Source organism: Zingiber officinale, chromosome 11B, assembly GCF_018446385.1.
Source record: "Zingiber officinale cultivar Zhangliang chromosome 11B, Zo_v1.1, whole genome shotgun sequence".
Lineage (NCBI taxonomy): Eukaryota > Viridiplantae > Streptophyta > Magnoliopsida > Zingiberales > Zingiberaceae > Zingiber > Zingiber officinale.
In genome coordinates this window covers 47,729,830-47,749,068 of record NC_056007.1, presented here as the reverse complement: position 1 = coordinate 47,749,068, position 19,239 = coordinate 47,729,830, and the positions used below count along the sequence as shown (strand labels likewise).

At 42.1% G+C, this 19,239-nt stretch overlaps 1 long non-coding RNA gene across 1 annotated transcript; it reads left to right on the top strand.

Moving 5' to 3' along the window:
- The first annotated feature begins 6,877 nt into the window (after positions 1 to 6,877).
- Positions 6,878 to 18,112, top strand: LOC122034661. The gene is made up of 3 exons (XR_006126750.1): positions 6,878 to 6,915; positions 14,684 to 15,259; positions 17,922 to 18,112. It is a non-coding gene; the product is annotated as an uncharacterized LOC122034661 (long non-coding RNA).
- The last annotated feature ends 1,127 nt before the right edge of the window (positions 18,113 to 19,239 follow it).

The following is a 19,239-nucleotide window of genomic DNA, read 5'->3' as shown; positions in this document are numbered from 1 at the left end:
CACACACCATCTCTGCATTGACCTCCAGCTTCCTCTGCTAGTCCATCTTCCCTTTACCTTTATCTGCAGTATAAGGGAAAATAGTATCTGTAAGCTTTAAGCTTAGTAAGAAACCAACTACCTCACTAAAACATTCAACGATGCAAACATGTTTTTAAAGAATGCTATTTAAAAACATGCACTGAATTTGTTAAAGCATGGCATAAATACTGAAACAAGGCATGCATAATAAAATCTAAGCATGGAGCTATTTCATGGTATCAACTAGGAGAACTAAACTGAAACTGAAACTAAAACTGAGCTAACACTATATTCACATAACTAGATTACGAGTTTGAAAGCTATTATCATAATAAGTGAAAATAGTAATCATGCTGCTGTTTGGGCCCGACAACTGTACTTGCTGTGCGCGCATCCCTAGCTAGACCCGGGTTTGCAAGTCCCACATTTAGTAGGGTTTACTAGGTTATCTAAACCAAGGGACCGACTATGGGAGTCCAGCCCAATGGATATCTAATCTTGTACAGTGCCCCTACTGAAAATAAAATACTGAATCATAGCTAATTAATTTATCTTGCTTTTACTAGGTTATCTGAACCTAGAGGCGACTGTGGGTGCCCACCCATTGGACCGTAGCCCCATATAAGCTGTAGCAAGACTAACTAAACTATTTAAATGCTTCTATTGCATTTACTGAGCTATTAGAAATGTCTACTGTAGAATTTTACTGTGCTAAGCATTTTATCGAACACTTGGTGTGCTCCAACTCTCCTCTCTATTAGGGAGACCACCTCTAGGCACCCGACAACGTCTAGAATCCCCAACTGAAAGGAGAAAATGTGTCTGGCCCATCTAGAGGTGCTCAACTAGATCCCTAAACCTGAAAAGGAGGGTTAAATACACCCTATGCGTTGAAAAGTCTACATATAGCTAATTTAAAAACATTCAATCGTACGAAAAGCTACTTATACTGCAGGTGAGGGGTTTCTTACCTCCTGTTCGGATTTTCTTACGATTCTAATCGCTAGATTTCCGGAGGAGACGATCCTTTCGACGATCTTCTCGCGTCTAAGCGTTCTTCTCGCGGAGGGGAGCGTCCTCGTGTCGAAGTCGTCGCCGGAAAGTGCCCTTGGACGGAACCATAACCTTGCTTGTGGTTGGCGCCGAGAGAAGGAGAGGAGAAGGGGGAGTCGGCGGTGAGGTTTTGAGGAGAGAAAAGTTACGATCCAAAAATAACTCTTCACTTAATTCCTCCCTATTTATATTAAAGGATTAATTCGCCCAACTCTAATATAAATTTAATTGCCTCCCTTTCCTTTCAGCACGGCCCTGCTGGGTTCAACTGGTTACTAACATTATCCGTAAACCATAGGTCTCGGGTTCAATTCCTCGCTTAGGCCGTTTTCGTTTTCTATTTATTTTTGCTACTTCCGTTACTCTAAAAATTCTGTAAAAATATCCTAAAATTCCATAAAAATCATAGAATATTTCTAAAATAATTTTGAGAATTTTTGGGCGTTACAATCCCTCATACCTTATAAAAAGTTCGTCCTCGAACTTAGAATAATTCTGGGTACTTCTGTCTAATGCTGGCTTCTGTCTCCCAAGTTGCCTCTTCTGCTGTGTGACTGTGCCAAATAACCTTGACTAATGGTACTTCCTTGTTCCGCAATTTCTTAACTGCTCGGTCTATTATCAATGAATATATTATCATCGTGAGGTCTTCGCGGATCTGCATTGGGGCTCAATCACTGGGTGGCATCTGGGTATGCTTCTTCACATAGAGACATGAAATACATTGTGGACGGTGACATTTCTGAGGTAGCTCTAGCTCATATGCTACCTTGCCCACTCTTCTGGATAAGGTATGGTCCCACATATCTCGGGACTTAGCTTGCCCTTTTTCCCAAACCGCATTACTCCTTCATGGGAGCTACTCGAGGAACATCGAATCCCAATCGGAGAACTCTAAAGGTCTCTGTGTATCGATAGCTTTTACAGCGGCTGTAAGCCTCTATCCTCTGGCGGATCTGGCATATAGGCCGCTGTGGTATCTCGCTACTAGATCGCCTGAAGTTCTAGTTCTTTATTCACCACTCATACCATTGAGAGATCTACACCTCCGCCCATAGAGAGCCTCGTAAGGTGCCATGCCGATAGTGGCACGATAGCTGTTGTTGTATGTAAATTCTGCTAGACTCATATATTTGCACCAACTTCCTTTGAAATCTAGGGTACATGCTCGAGCATATCTTGAGTCAGATTTACCGCTCAGTCTGTCCATCCGTCTGAGGATGGAAAGCCTAAATTTTAACCGTGCCCAAAGTGACTGTACACACTCCCGAAGTGTGACGTGAACCTGCTGTCTCTGTCTGAGATAATGGTTCGTGGGACTCCATGTAATCTAATGATCTCCTTGAGATACAACTGAGCTAGCTGTTCCATGGAGTAGGATATCACGATAGCTAAGAAGTGGGCTGATTTAGTCAATCTGTCGACTATTACCCGGATGGTATCAAAACCATTCGTGGTTCGGGTAATCCCACTATAAAATCCATAGAAATGTCTTCCCACTTCCATTCTGGTATCTGTATGGGCTGCAAACTCCCTCGTTTACGATGTTACGCCTTAACCCTCCGGGTTAGGCGGTCGATATATCGGCGATGTCTCTCTTCATTCCGCCACCAAAAAGCTTCTTTAAGTCTGGTACATTTGGTGGAGCTTGGATGCATCGCATATGGAGTCTTGTGAGCCTCATCTGAAATCTTCCTTGAGTTCCTCGATCCGGAACACAATCACTCCGCAAAATACAGACCCCCTAGTCGACACTCTGAACTCTCCGCTTTTCCTCGCTAATCCTTGCTTGATTTTCTGAATTTCGGATCCTGCTCCTGAGCCGTCTGGATGTCACCAAGCAAGGTCGACTCTAAGGTCATAGTAGAGAGCTGTCCACTATGAGTTCGAGACCAAAATCTGTGATCTCTTTGCTAGGGGTGGTGATGTGGTCGCTAGAGATAATAAGGTAGACCGGGACTTCCTGCTAAGTGCATTTGCTACCCTATTAGCTTTCCCTAGGTGGTAGAGGATGTCTATATCGTAGTCCTTGACCAGCTCTAGCCATCTGCGCTGTCGCATATTCAGATCCTTCGGAGTGAAGAAGTACTTCAGACTACGATGATCCGTATACACTCTGCATTGAGCTCCATACAAGTAATGTCTCCAAATTTTGAGAGCGAACAGCCGCAAGCTCAAGGTCATGAGTAGGGTAGTTCTTCTCATAATCCTTAAGTTTTCTGGAGGCATAGGCGATCACCTTGCCATCTTGCATCAAGATTGCTCTAGTCCCAACTTGAGGCATCACTATATATGTCAAAGCTATCTGCGTTCTGGTAGAGTCGAATAGGTGCACTTGGTCAATCTCCTTTTCATTTCGTTGCTTCCTGATCTCTCATCCCTTGAAATTTTTGTTCTTTCGGTAAGACAGGTGAGGCTATCTGGAGAAGTCCTCTGAATTTCTGTAGTAACATGCTAATCCCAGAAAGATCTCACTGGCGTTCTTGGGTCTTTTCCAGTTGCTCAGCTATCTTACTGGGGTCCACCATGATACCATCCTTTGAGATGATGTGACCCGGGCACACGATCTAACCAAAATTCACATTTTGTGAACTTGGCATATAACGGATTCTGGCTGAAAAGTACGCAATACTATTTTCGGTGCTCTACGTGTTCTTCACGAGTTCGGAATAGATAAGAATGTCATCGATGAACACGATAATGAACCTATCTAAATATTCTCTGAATACCCTGCTCATAAGGTCCATGAAAGTAGTTGGAGCATTTGTCATGACAAAGGGCATGACTACGAACTCGTAATGCTCGTATCTAGTCTGAATCTTGTCTTGGGTATGTCCCCTTCTTTAACCTTCACTGATGATAACCCGATCCGAGGTCTATTTTAGAGAACTCTATGCTACCTTTAGCTGATCAAGTCATCTATTACGGAAGAGGATACCTATTCTTGATTGTGACTTGGTTCGGCATGTAGTCTATACACAAAGCATGCTCCCGTCTTTCTTCTTCACGAACAATGTGGTGCTCCCATGGTGAGTGACTAGGGCGAATGAAGCCCTTGTTAAGCAGCTCCTGAGGTTCTGAAGTTCCTTGATTCTGTTGGAGCCATGCGGTAAGGTGCTTTGGAGATAGGATTTGTACCGGGAATGAGCTCTATCTCAAATTCGATCTCCCTGTCCGGTACTAGGCCCGGTAACTCTTCAGGGAAGGCTGCTGGGTCGTCACATACGACTCGGATCTCTGCTAGCTGTTGGTCCTTGTCCTGATGGTGTTGACTACGTGTGCTAAGAACCCGTACATCCCGAATCCATCAACCTCTGTGCCTTCATAGCTGAGAGAAACTTCTTGGCCTTTCTCCGGGTTCTCACGCAATGATGGAATATGACTTTACAACTTCGATGGAGGCCCGTATTTGATCAAGAAGTCCATCCCAAGATGACGTCGTGAGTCGGTCATATTAATCACTATCGGATCGCAAGAGCTCTCCATGCGCTATAGTGACAGACCTTTGCTCGAGCGGTGCGAGGGCGCATGATTTCTCCCGAGGTAGCGTCGTGAGGCGACTCACTGGTACCTCGGGAGTCTGCTAACTTCTCAAAGAAATGCCACGGATATGTATGAATGGGTTGCCCCGTATCGAATAAGACAGTTGTACTTTCTTTGTAAAATACTAATCGACTGTAACAACTGTCCGGAGGCATTTGTGCGTCCTCTCGGTGAGTGAGTAGATCCTCACATTGGTCGTAGCTGGAGGGCATCTAATCGCCTGGATGATATGTGGACCATCTAAAGCGGCTGCATATGATGTAATCGGTGGCTGGCCTCCATCTTGAATCGCTGTGGCCGAGGAAGGCGGTCTTGTTTGGACCTTGCTTGGCCATATGCCTTCCTCTGTGCATTCAAAGCATCCTCGTGTGCCCTTACGACAAACTCAGGGATGGAATTTCCCACAAGTAGCACACTTTGGATAATTGGGCTGCTTGCCTCCTTTTCGGTAACTCCTGGTTTGCGCTTGTTCTGGAGTTCCTTTCGATTAGAGCCATGGGGCTGTGGCCGCTTGTTTACAGTGTCCGAGCCTCCTTGACCTTTAGCTTCGAAGGACTTGCTGCCCGCTTGATGCTATTACGGTAATGCTCGTGATTGATTGAAACGCTCACTAATTCTTCGTGGTTTGTGGCCTATAAGCGCCACCGACACGTTCATTGTTATTTCCCTCGGCATCTTGAGCATCAACCGGTTGTTCCCTTTACTCGGCGACTAATTGGGCATAGGCGAGCCAACTGTTGAATTTCTTCACGGCTTCCTCAACTGATAGGTTGCCACGAAACTTCGTGAACTCGTCGTAGTGACGATTGGTGACCGCATGTGAAAGAACTCCTCAATGAATTCCTTCTAAGTCACCCATGTTATACCGGTTCACTGGGCGCCGCTCGATTCTCTCCCACCATCGTGCATCTCCGCGGCGGAAGGAGGCGCACTTCACCTTCTCATGTTCAGGCGGTCAGAGCTCCATCGTACTTTCGGTGTTTTGAACTATGCATGAGCATCCCATGGTTCATTCGAGAAATTCTGGCTTGACTCTTTGCCCGGATCGGATAGGCTTCTCTCTGCGTCATTGCTGCTCTTGAGACTTGGTGCAGTGGTGGTGGAACCTCTAAGACCAGGTCGCATAGTTGGGCTCGGGGTGACGGTGGGAGTGCGCACTAGCCTTTAAGGTGGTAATTTCACATTGCTTTAAGCCATTGCTGAATCGGCCACTAGTGCCGTAGAGTGCAGGAGCCGGGGAGGCACCTTTGCCTCATCTCGAGCTCGGTGGTGAGTGAACTTCTGTCAGTCCTCGTGCCATTTTGGAAGCTGCGGTGCTGATGTGTGTAGGAAGTATGGAAGCGCCGATACCACTCTGAATGACCCGCCTTCACCGACTAGGCCGTGAGGCCGATCGCTACATTATCTTTGTGCTAAATTACTATTATGAAACTGGATTGATTAAAATTTTACTAAACCGATTCTTGTAAAATCTGAACTTAATATTTTAGGTGTACCTAGGAGTTGAACACATGCTAGGAAGATAATCTATGCCTCTCGGATGTCACCCTGGCATGAATCGGGCATTTCAATTGATCCATGAATCGATTCATGTCGGATCGATCCGTGATCGATCCACTTTTGACGATAGAGAAAACTCGGATCGGTCTTGGCACCGATCCATAAGCTATATTGTACGTATCGATGCGGTCTGAGATTGGCTCAGACCGATCCAGTGATCGATTGGTCGGCCGATCGATCCGGCCACGTCGACCATTGACCGATACTCTGCTAACTCTCTATTCGCGACTAGATCGGTCAGCTGACCGATCCAGTGGCACAACCCAATTTTGATCGATCTGTAGATCGATCTGGGTTTTTGATTTCGAATCAGAAGCCCAGATTTCAGCACTTGTTCGTGCCAAAATCTCACACAACAATTATATAATGCATGGAAAACGTTCTAATATCTATCAACTAGCATTCTAACATGATATAGTGCGAGGTTTATTAATTTATAGCATTTAAGCCACTAGAAATGCATAAAGGTAAACTCCCTAAGGATCTTCGTTCCAGGTTCCTGCCACACACACCATCTCTGCATTGACCTCCAGCTTCCTCTGCTAGTCCATCTTCCCTTTACCTTTATCTGGTGTAACGACCCAATTTTCCCTATTTTGAATTCTGAATATCTTTAAAAATATTTGAAAATGCTTTTAAAATATTCTAGAGATTTTTAGAAATTTTTAGAGTATTTTTATGCAATTTTTGGAGTCCGTTTGGTATTATTACCGAGTGGAGAAAGTTTAAAAAAAAAAAGTGCAAGAGCTAGGATTTGAACCCAGCTTCTCGGGCCCAAGTTGTAATCGGCCCAACCAACCAACTGAGCTACACGATTTTTGTTAACCTTATATGGAGCGAATAATATCTAAGCAGTAGTAAATGAATAGAGAATAAATAGGAAGAAAAATAGTTGCAGCTGAGACTCGAACCCGCGAGCCGCGTATTAAGCAGAACGCAGCCAACCAATTGTGCCAGCGGCTATTGTTAATTAAGGAGAGAACGGACAATATTTAAGGGTTAACAGAGAACAAATTACCTAGGTTATAAAGAGAGGACTTTAGTGATTTTCGGACAAAAAAACCTAAACTCCTCTTCTCTCTCGCGACGGCGCCGACTCTTTCGGGCGATTTTCTTTCTCGGGCGAAAAAGGGGCGACGGCGCTAGGGCTCGTCTCCGGCGGCCGGCGAGGACTTCTTTCCGGGAGTTGTTCGCGGATTCGTGGTCTCCTCGTCAAGGAGAACACGCGGATAGGAAGGGATCGCCGAGACCTCCACTTCATCCAAACCGTAGAGCACTTCCCCTTCGGTTGTAAGTTCAAGAACACAAGGTGAGTTGCTTCTCACCTGCAGTAGGAGTAGTTCCGATTTGTTTTTGTTTTCTGGTTGTTTGAGTTCCTGTGAAGCATGCTAGGGTTGCTGTTTTACTGCCGTGTACTCTAAGAAGTTAGACAAAATCCTTTTGTGAAGTTTGATCTGTAAAGAATTCTTCGATTAGACTTAACAAAGGCTTGATACAAGATTTTTGATCTCTAATCTATGAAGAACCAACTATAGCTTCTGAGGTTTCGGGTTGGTTTATAATGGTTGCTGCCATAATTGTTAAATCCGAATATGCTAGGTGGATTATGGGATCATTTTATGGTTGAGTAAGTCAGATTTGAGTTTGTGCCATGCAATGGGTTGTAGATCAACCTTATTTGAGAGTCCTATTGTTTCTTTTAATGGCCTAACTCCTTCCTTAGGTTTAGAACAGCAGCAGATTAGTTGAAGCTAAAAGAGTAGTAAAGTAATTATCTTGCAATGAGCTAGGTTCGGTCTCCTATATGCCTAATGTTCATGCATAAATGTATGGTAGCAGAAACATATTTTTTTGTTGATAACAACCTTAAAGCTTTAAACAGAATTTAAAGAGGCTGTTGAATAGTGATGCCGTACTCAGAATGCTTGTATTCCCTTTATAAGTTTAATTAGTTTTAGCTTGGTTTTAACAAGTAATGAATATAAGATAGTTTGATTAAATTCTGAGCATGTAGTTAGTTTTCTTTATTGCTGTTAGAAAATTATAGAAAAAAAAAAGAGACCAAAGTCTTAACAGGATCCCTAATCTTTTAAGAATTGGGATCAGTAGCATATTTAGTGCTAAAGGAAATGCCAAAGCATTTTATTAGAAGGAGTATTTAAAGAAAGATATTAAGAAAAGTATTTTACTTTTAAAAAGGGCATGTACCGGACACAAGGTCCAAGGGATGGGCTCCAAGTTGCCCCTAGACATAAAGTCTAGAAGTGTCTTAATGGTTTTGGGATTAGCTACCTCAATTCTCATTAAGAAAGGCGCGCAAAGTGGTACAATGCCGGGCCCAAGTAAAGTTGAGTATTATTTTAAAGTATAAAAGTATTAAATTTGGAAATAAATAGAACAAGTTTCTTTTATCTAGATTGAAAGATTCTAACAAGATAGATTGTTGTTTTTCTTCAGAGATGCATGATGTAGTTCATTTCTATTTCATGTTGAGCATGTACCTCCTGTTTTCTTTTATGTATATGCATTTCTTATCGGATTTTGTGAGTAGAAAGCACTCACTAAGCTTTTAGCTTATAGATGCTATTTTTCCTCCTACTGCAGATATGGATAAAAATAAAGGAAAGGCTAAAGTGGCTTAGAAGAAGGCGACAAGGAGACGATGATGGTGTGTGTGTGGTGACGGATATGGAAGCTTGGGATCTAGCTAATAAATTGCTGCAAGTTAATTTATTTAGTTTTCTTCTTAAATAACTAGGAGAATTTAGAGAAATACAAATTCTGTTACTCTTTCTGTTTTGCTGTTTTGAAGTTGTTCAGATGCTTTTGTTCTGTTGAATTTCTGAAGATGTTTGATGCAGTTTACAGTAGGATAATGCTGGAATCTGGTTTTGGCAATATTCTGTTGCATAAAAAAAAAAAAAAGATGGTTGAACTGATTAAATAATTTGTTATTATTAGTTTGAACAATACGTCTTTATTTAAGCCATCTTTATGCTTAAAGTATTTGATTAGATGTAGCTGTTGACTTATTGGAACAAATCATGTTAATTGTATAGTGAATGCAGTATCTCATTTAATATATCAATGCTTGATATTGCGACGGATTGCAATATAGTTTTGCTGTACAGTCTTGATATGTACCTGTTAGTATAATTATGTTTTAAACGCGTGTGATGTCGGCATGGTATTTTGGTACGCTGAACAATAGATATTCTGTCAAATTTTAAGTTTTCTAGAAACATTTAGTGCAGCTTACTATACTGTTATAGCTTGCTAGAATATCCTGTTTAGATATTTCTGGAATGTTTGATATAGCTGCTGTTGTGTTTCGAATTAGTTGTCGGAGTTTACTTTTATTTATATGGTTCAATTAGAATGTTGGTACCATTATGCTAATTCGTTCCTTTAGAAAGGATTAAATATGTTGGTTGTAAGTGTTAGCAATATTATTCAATTGCCGTAGGGTGCTTTGGAAATCCAGCATGTTGAAAAAAAAATTAGAAATGCATGCTTACGGGATGTATGTTTAGTGGGAAAATTTTGCAGAACAGAACCATGCTTCAGCTATTATATGATTTCATGTTTGAATTTTATTCCCTCAATATTTTATGTATTGCTAACATGAGAGAAAGTAACACCAGTTAAGTGAAGTCTATAGTTAGTAGATAAGTAACGTTCACCCTAGAGAGTAGAAATTGGGTGGTCGTTACAGTTGGTATCAGAGCAGGTCTATTTTCCAGCAACACACACACATCAGCATCATCCTTGCCGCTTTCAAGTAAGAAAGTATTTAAATTCTTTCTTTATTGCTTTCCTTTATTTACATTATTATTTGCAGTATGGATGGATAGTTATAATTGAATGAGTAAGATAAGAATTTTATTTTTTTTAGCTATTTCCTTTCTTAATATATAAATGGGTATGTTTAGAAAGAGTAGAGAAATCATCAAATTTTCTTATTTGTTTAACTAGATGTCGAGGCGTCCCTCACGGCCGTGTTGAGGACCATGTTCGGAGAATGAGGTGCCGTGCTCGGCCAATCTTCCAAGTTGTTGCCCAACTTCAACAAGTAGTGACAATGAGCAAGACAAGTAATTGCCCGATGGCAAATCGCAACCAACCTCCTCCCTACTCCTCAAACAAGGCATGGGAGACTCCGGTGGAATCGAGGTTCCACCGGTAACGGAGTCGCCCAGACCCGAGACAAGAAGCCTACCACCTTGGTCGAAACGAACAGAGCTTCTCAGGCACACGGAGCCCAGGATGCCTAGGCTTGGTTGAAAGCACCATGGAGCTTCTCGTGGCCGAGTCGAGAAAGTCAGTGTGCCTCCTTACGCCGTTTGAGATGCGCATGTGGTGGGAGAGAGAAGAGCAAGAGGGCAATCAATCGATGAAATGGATTGATTTTGAGACAGAATTCTACGACGAGTTCTTTGCCAAAAGATCACCAACAAGCACTACGAGGTTTATGGAGTTGAGGGGGATCTGAGGTGGAGGAAGTAAGAGATTCAGCTGGCAGCCTGGCGTAACTAGTGAGTCAGAAAGAAGCGATCGAGGACTAATGCCGTAATCAAGCTCGATATCACTCAATGTGAGTGGAACCCATGCCGAGAGAAGAGTTGGTCGAGAGAGCCTAGTAGTGAGCACTACACGGCAGGCAGATGAAGGCACAGAGAGCAAGCCAATCAAGATGGAGACCAAGGCGAAATCGTAACCCTAAAATAATCGGGAAGGCAAGGCACTAAAAGCGGGAATTCGAAGTAACCCGAAGGAGGACCGATCAAACAGACTAAGCTCCTTCCCCACCTAAATGTGGGAGAACACATCCAGGAGCCTGCTTGGGCAAGACTGGATGTTATTCTTGTGGTCAAGAAGGACACATGGCCAAGCAGTGTCCTAACAAGTTCAAAGCACCCCAGCCACAGCCAATACAATATGGAGCCAAGCCTCAACTACATTATATGCCTGCAACTCGGAAGGACCTCAGATCAGCCAAGGAAGGTTGGAAGCTCCACCAGTTCCAGCCAATGCCGAGTATTCTCCCTTAAGAGGCTAGTGCCTCCACGGTCGTAATAGGTCAAGTAGTTATTTTTCAGCATATAGCTACTGCACTATTTGATACTGGGGCGACCCATTCTTTTGTATCCATACCTTTTGCCAAAGAATTACAGGTACCTATAGAAAGCATGAATTCCAAGTTCCCGACAACCCTACCTTCTGGGGAAGTCATGGAATCTAGTCGATTTCAGACTGAGAGCTATGTGTTAATCGGTAGTCCTCGCTATGCAGGATTTCGATATCATTTTGGGTATGGATTTCCTCAGCAAGTATAGTGCTTCAGTGGACTGCAGCAGAAAGAAAGTGATCTTTAGTCCAAGGTGAACCATCCTTTGAATTTATGGAGTACCAAAGAGGAAGACCGAAATTTCTCTCTTCTCTCACCCACCGATGTTAGCTAAAGGGTCTTTGGTTTTCTTGCATTCATTGAGTCTGAGTAAGAAGAAGAAAGACCTAAGCGGGAAGAAGTTCGGTAGTGATCAGTGGTATCCAGAGGTATTCCTGAAGAGCTACCCGACTACCTCCCAGCAGTGGAGTTTGAGATTGAACGGTTCCCTGCACCGTCCAATTTCAAAAGCTCCATATCGCATGTCTCGAAGAGCTAAAGAGTTACAAGAGCAACTTGGAGCTACTTGACAAGGTTTCATACGCCCAGTCACTCACCTGGGGAGCTCCTGTGTTGTTTGTCAAGAAGAAGGATGGATCTATGCGGATGTGCATAGATTATAGGGCTTTGAATCGGTGACCATCAAGAACAAGTATCCATGCCTGGATCGATGATTTATTTGATCAATTGAAAGGTGCAACAGTGTTCTCCAAGATAGATCTGCGCCGGGTACCATCGGTTGAAAGTGAAGGAGAGTGACATACCCAGAACAGCTTTCAGGACCAGATACGGACATTACGAATTCGTAGTCATGCCTTTTGGTGTGACTAATGCACCTGCAGTCTTCATGGACTTGATGAATAGAGTGTTCAGAGAATACCTCGACAAGTTTGTCATTGTGTTCATCGACGACATTCTAATCTATTCCAGGACCCCAGAGGAGCATGATGCGCATTTGAGAATAGTCCTACAGACTCTTCAGCAGAGACAGCTCTATGCTAAATTCTCAAAGTGCGAATTTTGGTTGGAGCAGGTGGCATTTCTAGGTCACATTGTTTCAAAAGAAGGCATTCAGGTAGATCCAGCCAAAGTAGAAGCGGTCAGCAACTGGAAGAGACCCAAGAATGCCAGGGAGATCAGAAGCTTCCTTGGTTTAGCTGGGTACTACAGGAAATTTGTGGAGGACTTTTCCAGGATAGCCTCTCCCCTTACAGCCCTCACCAGGAAGGACAAGAAGTTTGAATGATCAGATAAATGTGAGCAGAGTTTTCAAGAACTCAAGAGGAGACTGACCAGTGCTCCTATACTGACTGTTCCAAAGGGTGACAAGAGTTTTGACATCTACAGTGATGCTTCCAAGATGGGCTTAGGAGCTGTACTCATGCAGGAAGGAAAAGTTATAGCTTATGCTTCCGACAACTCAAAGACTACGAGAAGAACTACCCCACTCATGTTCTTGAGCTGGCAGCTGTGCACTGAAACTCGAGCGACACTATTTGTATGGAGTCCATGTAGAATCTTCACAGATCATCGAGTCTTAAGTACTTCTTCACAGGACTTAAACATGAGACAGTAGGTGGCTAGAGTTGGTTAAAGATTATGACTGTAAAATCCTCTACCACCCGTAAAGCTAATAAAGTGGCGGATGCATTAAGCGGGAAGTCCAAAGGCATCCTTGATGTCCTTATCATCATTAGCCACGCCACAGTAAGGAGTTGTCGATTGGACTTGAAATTATTTATGGGCAACTTTGCCATTGACCCTAGAGTCAACCCCGCGAGGATATACAGAAAAAGCAAAGTGAAGATCCAGATATCCAAAAGATCAAGCAAGGAATACAAGAAGAAGGAAATTCAGAATTTCGAGTATCGACAGTGGAATTCTTTATCGGGAAATCGCCTTTGTGTTCCCAATGATGAAGAGTGAGAAAGAGAATTTTAGAAGAGGCCCATAATCGCCATATTCTATGCATCCTGGTTCTACCAAGATGTACCAAGACGTGAAACAGAAATTCGGTGGTCCGGACTCAAAAGAGATGTGGCTAAATATGCACCGCTGGCCGACATGTCGAGAGTCAAGCAACACCGAGACCAGAGGAGTTCTACCCTCTTCCTATACCAGTGGAAGTGGGAAGACATATCCATGGATTTCATAACAGGTCTCCCAAGAACCACAAATGGATACGATGCGATATGGGTGATAGTGGACAGATTGACCAAGTCTGCTCATTTTCTAGCCATCAAGGTGTCACACTCTATAGAGCAATTAGCACGATGTATGTTAAAGAGGTGATCAGACTTCACGGAGTTCCCAAATCTATTATTTCTGATAGAGATGGGCGCTTCACCTCTTTTGGGAGTGTGTACAGAATGCACTAGGCACCAAGCTCAAGTTCAAGACTACCTTCCATCCTCGGTCGATGGATGACAGAGCGAGTAAACAGATCCTAGAAGATATGCTTAGGGCTTGTGCATTAGATTTTAAGCGTGCAAGTATCTGTGTTAGCTGAGTTTGTTACAACAAGCCTACCAAGCCACCATCGGGGATGGCACCATATGAAGCATTGTATGGTGGAAGTGCAGATCACCTATATGCTGGCAAGAAGTTGGAGAAAGAAGAGAAATGGAAGTAGAGTGGGCATTCAGAGAGATGATAAGAAACCACTCGGGTTATTCAAGATCGACAGAGGATTGAGACCTGTAGTAGAGCGAAAAGCTATGCACAGCGAAGGCCACTGGAATTCAAGTAGGAGATTTAGTCTTTCTCAAAGTTGCTCCTATGAAGGGAGTGATGAGATTTGGCAAGAAGGGCAAATTAAGTCCTCGTTATGTAGGACCTTACACGATCATAGAGAGGATTGGGAGTGTAGCTTACAAGCAGGACTTACCACAAGACATGTCAGCAATACACAATGTGTTTCATGTCTCCATGTTAAAGAAGTGTCTTCATGACCCTAGCCAAGTGATTGAACCTCGGTCAGTGCAGATCCAAGAGGATCTTAGTTATGAGAGTAGACCTACACAGATAGTGGACGAGCAGTCAAGAGACTAAGGAACAAAGAAGTGCCACTAGTGAAGGTCATATGGCGGAACCGGAAGCACGAGGAAGTCACTTGGGAGCGAGAGGATAGCATGAGACAAAAATATCCAGAATTATTCTAAGTTCGTGGATGAACTTTTATAAGGTATGGGGAATTGTAACGACCCAATTTTCCCTATTTTGAATTCTGAATATCTTTAAAAATATTTGAAAATGCTTTTAAAATATTCTAGAGATTTTTAGAAATTTTTAGAGTATTTTTATGTAATTTTTGAGTCTGTTTGGTATTATTACTAAAAGAAAAAAGTGCAAGAGCTAGGATTCAAACCCAGCTTCTCGGGCCCAAGTTGTAATCGGCCCAACCAACCAACTGAGCTACACGATTTTTGTTAACCTTATATGGAGCGAATAATATCTAAGCAGTAGTAAATGAATAGAGAATAAATAGGAAGAAAAATAGTTGCAGCTGAGACTCGAACCCGCGAGCCGCGTATTAAGCAGAACGCAGCCAACCAATTGTGCCAGCGGCTATTGTTAATTAAGGAGAGAACGGACAATATTTAAGGGTTAACAGAGAACAAATTACCTAGGTTATAAAGAGAGGACTTTAGTGATTTTCGGACAAAAAACCTAAACTCCTCTTCTCTCTCGCGACGGCGCCGACTCTTTCGGGCGATTTTCTTTCTCGGGCGAAAAAGGGGCGACGGCGCTAGGGCTCGTCTCCGGCGGCCGGCGAGGACTTCTTTCCGGGAGTTGTTCGCGGATTCGTGGTCTCCTCGTCAAGGAGAACACGCGGATAGGAAGGGATCGCCGAGACCTCCACTTCATCCAAACCGTAGAGCACTTCCCCTTCGGTTGTAAGTTCAAGAACACAAGGTGAGTTGCTTCTCACCTGCAGTAGGAGTAGTTCCGATTTGTTTTTGTTTTCTGGTTGTTTGAGTTCCTGTGAAGCATGCTAGGGTTGCTGTTTTGCTGCCGTGTACTCTAAGAAGTTAGACAAAATCCTTTTGTGAAGTTTGATCTGTAAAGAATTCTTCGATTAGACTTAACAAAGGCTTGATACAAGATTTTTGATCTCTAATCTATGAAGAACCAACTATAGCTTCTGAGGTTTCGGGTTGGTTTATAATGGTTGCTGCCATAATTGTTAAATCCGAATATGCTAGGTGGATTATGGGATCATTTTATGGTTGAGTAAGTCAGATTTGAGTTTGTGCCATGCAATGGGTTGTAGATCAACCTTATTTGAGAGTCCTATTGTTTCTTTTAATGGCCTAACTCCTTCCTTAGGTTTAGAACAGCAGCAGATTAGTTGAAGCTAAAAGAGTAGTAAAGTAATTATCTTGCAATGAGCTAGGTTCGGTCTCCTATATGCCTAATGTTCATGCATAAATGTATGGTAGCAGAAACATATTTTTTTGTTGATAACAACCTTAAAGCTTTAAACAGAATTTAAAGAGGCTGTTGAATAGTGATGCCGTACTCAGAATGCTTGTATTCCCTTTATAAGTTTAATTAGTTTTAGCTTGGTTTTAACAAGTAATGAATATAAGATAGTTTGATTAAATTCTGAGCATGTAATTAGTTTTCTTTATTGCTGTTAGAAAATTATAGAAAAAGAGACCAAAGTCTTAACAGGATCCCTAATCTTTTAAGAATTGGGATCAGTAGCATATTTAGTGCTAAAGGAAATGCCAAAGCATTTTATTAGAAGGAGTATTTAAAGAAAGATATTAAGAAAAGTATTTTACTTTTAAAAAGGGCATGTACCGGACACAAGGTCCAAGGGATGGGCTCCAAGTTGCCCCTAGACATAAAGTCTAGAAGTGTCTTAATGGTTTTGGGATTAGCTACCTCAATTCTCATTAAGAAAGGCGCGCAAAGTGGTACAATGCCGGGCCCAAGTAAAGTTGAGTATTATTTTAAAGTATAAAAGTATTAAATTTGGAAATAAATAGAACAAGTTTCTTTTATCTAGATTGAAAGATTCTAACAAGATAGATTGTTGTTTTTCTTTAGAGATGCATGATGTAGTTCATTTCTATTTCATGTTGAGCATGTACCTCCTGTTTTCTTTTATGTATATGCATTTCTTATCGGATTTTGTGAGTAGAAAGCACTCACTAAGCTTTTAGCTTATAGATGCTATTTTTCCTCCTACTGCAGATATGGATAAAAATAAAGGAAAGGCTAAAGTGGCTTAGAAGAAGGCGACAAGGAGACGATGATGGTGTGTGTGTGGTGACGGATATGGAAGCTTGGGATCTAGCTAATAAATTGCTGCAAGTTAATTTATTTAGTTTTCTTCTTAAATAACTAGGAGAATTTAGAGAAATACAAATTCTGTTACTCTTTCTGTTTTGCTGTTTTGAAGTTGTTCAGATGCTTTTGTTCTGTTGAATTTCTGAAGATGTTTGATGCAGTTTACAGTAGGATAATGCTGGAATCTGGTATTGGCAATATTCTGTTGCATAAAAAAAAAAGAAAAGATGGTTGAACTGATTAAATAATTTGTTATTATTAGTTTGAACAATACGCCTTTATTTAAGCCATCTTTATGCTTAAAGTATTTGATTAGATGTAGCTGTTGACTTATTGGAACAAATCATGTTAATTGTATAGTGAATGCAGTATCTCATTTAATATATCAATGCTTGATATTGCGACGGATTGCAATATAGTTTTGCTGTACAGTCTTGATATGTACCTGTTAGTATAATTATGTTTTAAACGCGTGTGATGTCGGCATGGTATTTTGGTACGCTGAACAATAGATATTCTGTCAAATTTTAAGTTTTCTAGAAACATTTAGTGCAGCTTACTATACTGTTATAGCTTGCTAGAATATCCTGTTTAGATATTTCTGGAATGTTTGATATAGCTGCTGTTGTGTTTCGAATTAGTTGTCGGAGTTTACTTTTATTTATATGGTTCAATTAGAATGTTGGTACCATTATGCTAATTCGTTCCTTTAGAAAGGATTAAATATGTTGGTTGTAAGTGTTAGCAATATTATTCAATTGCCGTAGGGTGCTTTGGAAATCCAGCATGTTGAAAAAAAAATTAGAAATGCATGCTTACGGGATGTATGTTTAGTGGGAAAATTTTGCAGAACAGAACCATGCTTCAGCTATTATATGATTTCATGTTTGAATTTTATTCCCTAAATATTTTATGTATTGCTAACATGAGAGAAAGTAACACCAGTTAAGTGAAGTCTATAGTTAGTAGATAAGTAACGTTCACCCTAGAGAGTAGAAATTGGATGGTCGTTACAGTTGGTATCAGAGCAGGTCTATTTTCCAGCAACACACACACATCAGCATCATCCTTGCCGCTTTCAAGTAAGAAAGTATTTAAATTCTTTCTTTATTGCTTTCCTTTATTTACATTATTATTTGCAGTATGGATGGATAGTTATAAGTGAATGAGTAAGATAAGAATTTTATTTTTTTTAGCTATTTCCTTTCTTAATATATAAATGGGTATGTTTAGAAAGAGTAGAGAAATCATCAAATTTTCTTATTTGTTTAACTAGATGTCGAGAAGAGGACGTCCCCGTACCGCTCGTGTTGAGGACCATGTTCAGGAGAATGAGGTGCCAGGCTCAACTGAGCCCAATCTTTCTGAAGTTGTTGCCCAACTTCAGAAACAAGTAGCTGAACAGCAGCAAGTAATTGCCAATCTGATGGCAAATCAGCAACCAGTCCCTCCTACTCCTCAAACAGTAACTGTGGAGACTCCAGTGGTAACTGAGGTTCCACCAGTTGCCCAGGGACCCAGAGACAAGAAGCCTACCTCACTACTGAACCCTGGGATGCCCGGGCTTGGTTCAAAACACTGGAGAGCACCATGGAGCTTCTTGACTGGCCAGAAGTCGAGAAAGTCAAGTGTGCCTCCTTCTGCCTGACTGGAGATGCACGCATGTGGTGGGAGAGAGTAAAGAGCAAGAGGGCAATCAATCAGATGAAATGGATTGATTTTGAGACAGAATTCTACGACGAGTTCTTTCGCCAAAAGATCACCAACAAGCACTACGAGGAGTTTATGGAGTTCAGACAGGGGGATCTAACAGTGGAGGAAGCAGTTAAGAGATTCAACAGGCTAGCCCGTCTCTGCCCAGAACTAGTGAGTACAGAGAAGGAGCGAGTCAGACTAATGCTCAGAATGCTGAAGCCTGTGATATCACTCAATGTGAGCAGTGGAACCCATCAGCCCCTGACTGGAGAAGAGTTGGTCAGTAGAGCCTTAGTAGCTGAGCACTACCTGAGCAGCATGAAGGCACAAAGAGAGCAACACAAGCCAATCAAGATGGAGACCAAGACTGGGGGAAATCAGAAACCCCAGTCAAATAATCAGAACTGGAAAGGCAAGGGCACTAAAAGAAAGCAGTGGAATTCAGGAAGTAACCAGAAGGGAGGACCAGAAATCAAACAGACTAAGCTCCTTCCCTGCCCTAAATGTGGGAGAACACATCCAGGAGCCTGTCTCTTGGGCAAGACTGGATGTTATTCTTGTGGTCAAGAAGGACACATGGCCAAGCAGTGTCCTAACAAGTTCAAAGCACCCCAGCCACAGCCAATACAATATGGAGCCAAGCCTCAACTACATTATATGCCCGCAACTCGAAGGACCTCGATCGCCAAGGAAGGTTGAAGCTCCACCGATTTGACAATGCCGAGTATTCTCCTTACCAAAGAGGAAGTCTAGTGCCTCCACCGTGAGTCAAGTAGTTATTTTTGATATAGCTAATGACTATTTGATCACCCATTCTTTGTATCCATACCTTTTGCCAAAGAATTACAGGTACCTCTGAAAGCATGAATTCCAACCTACCTTCCGGGGAAGTCATGGAA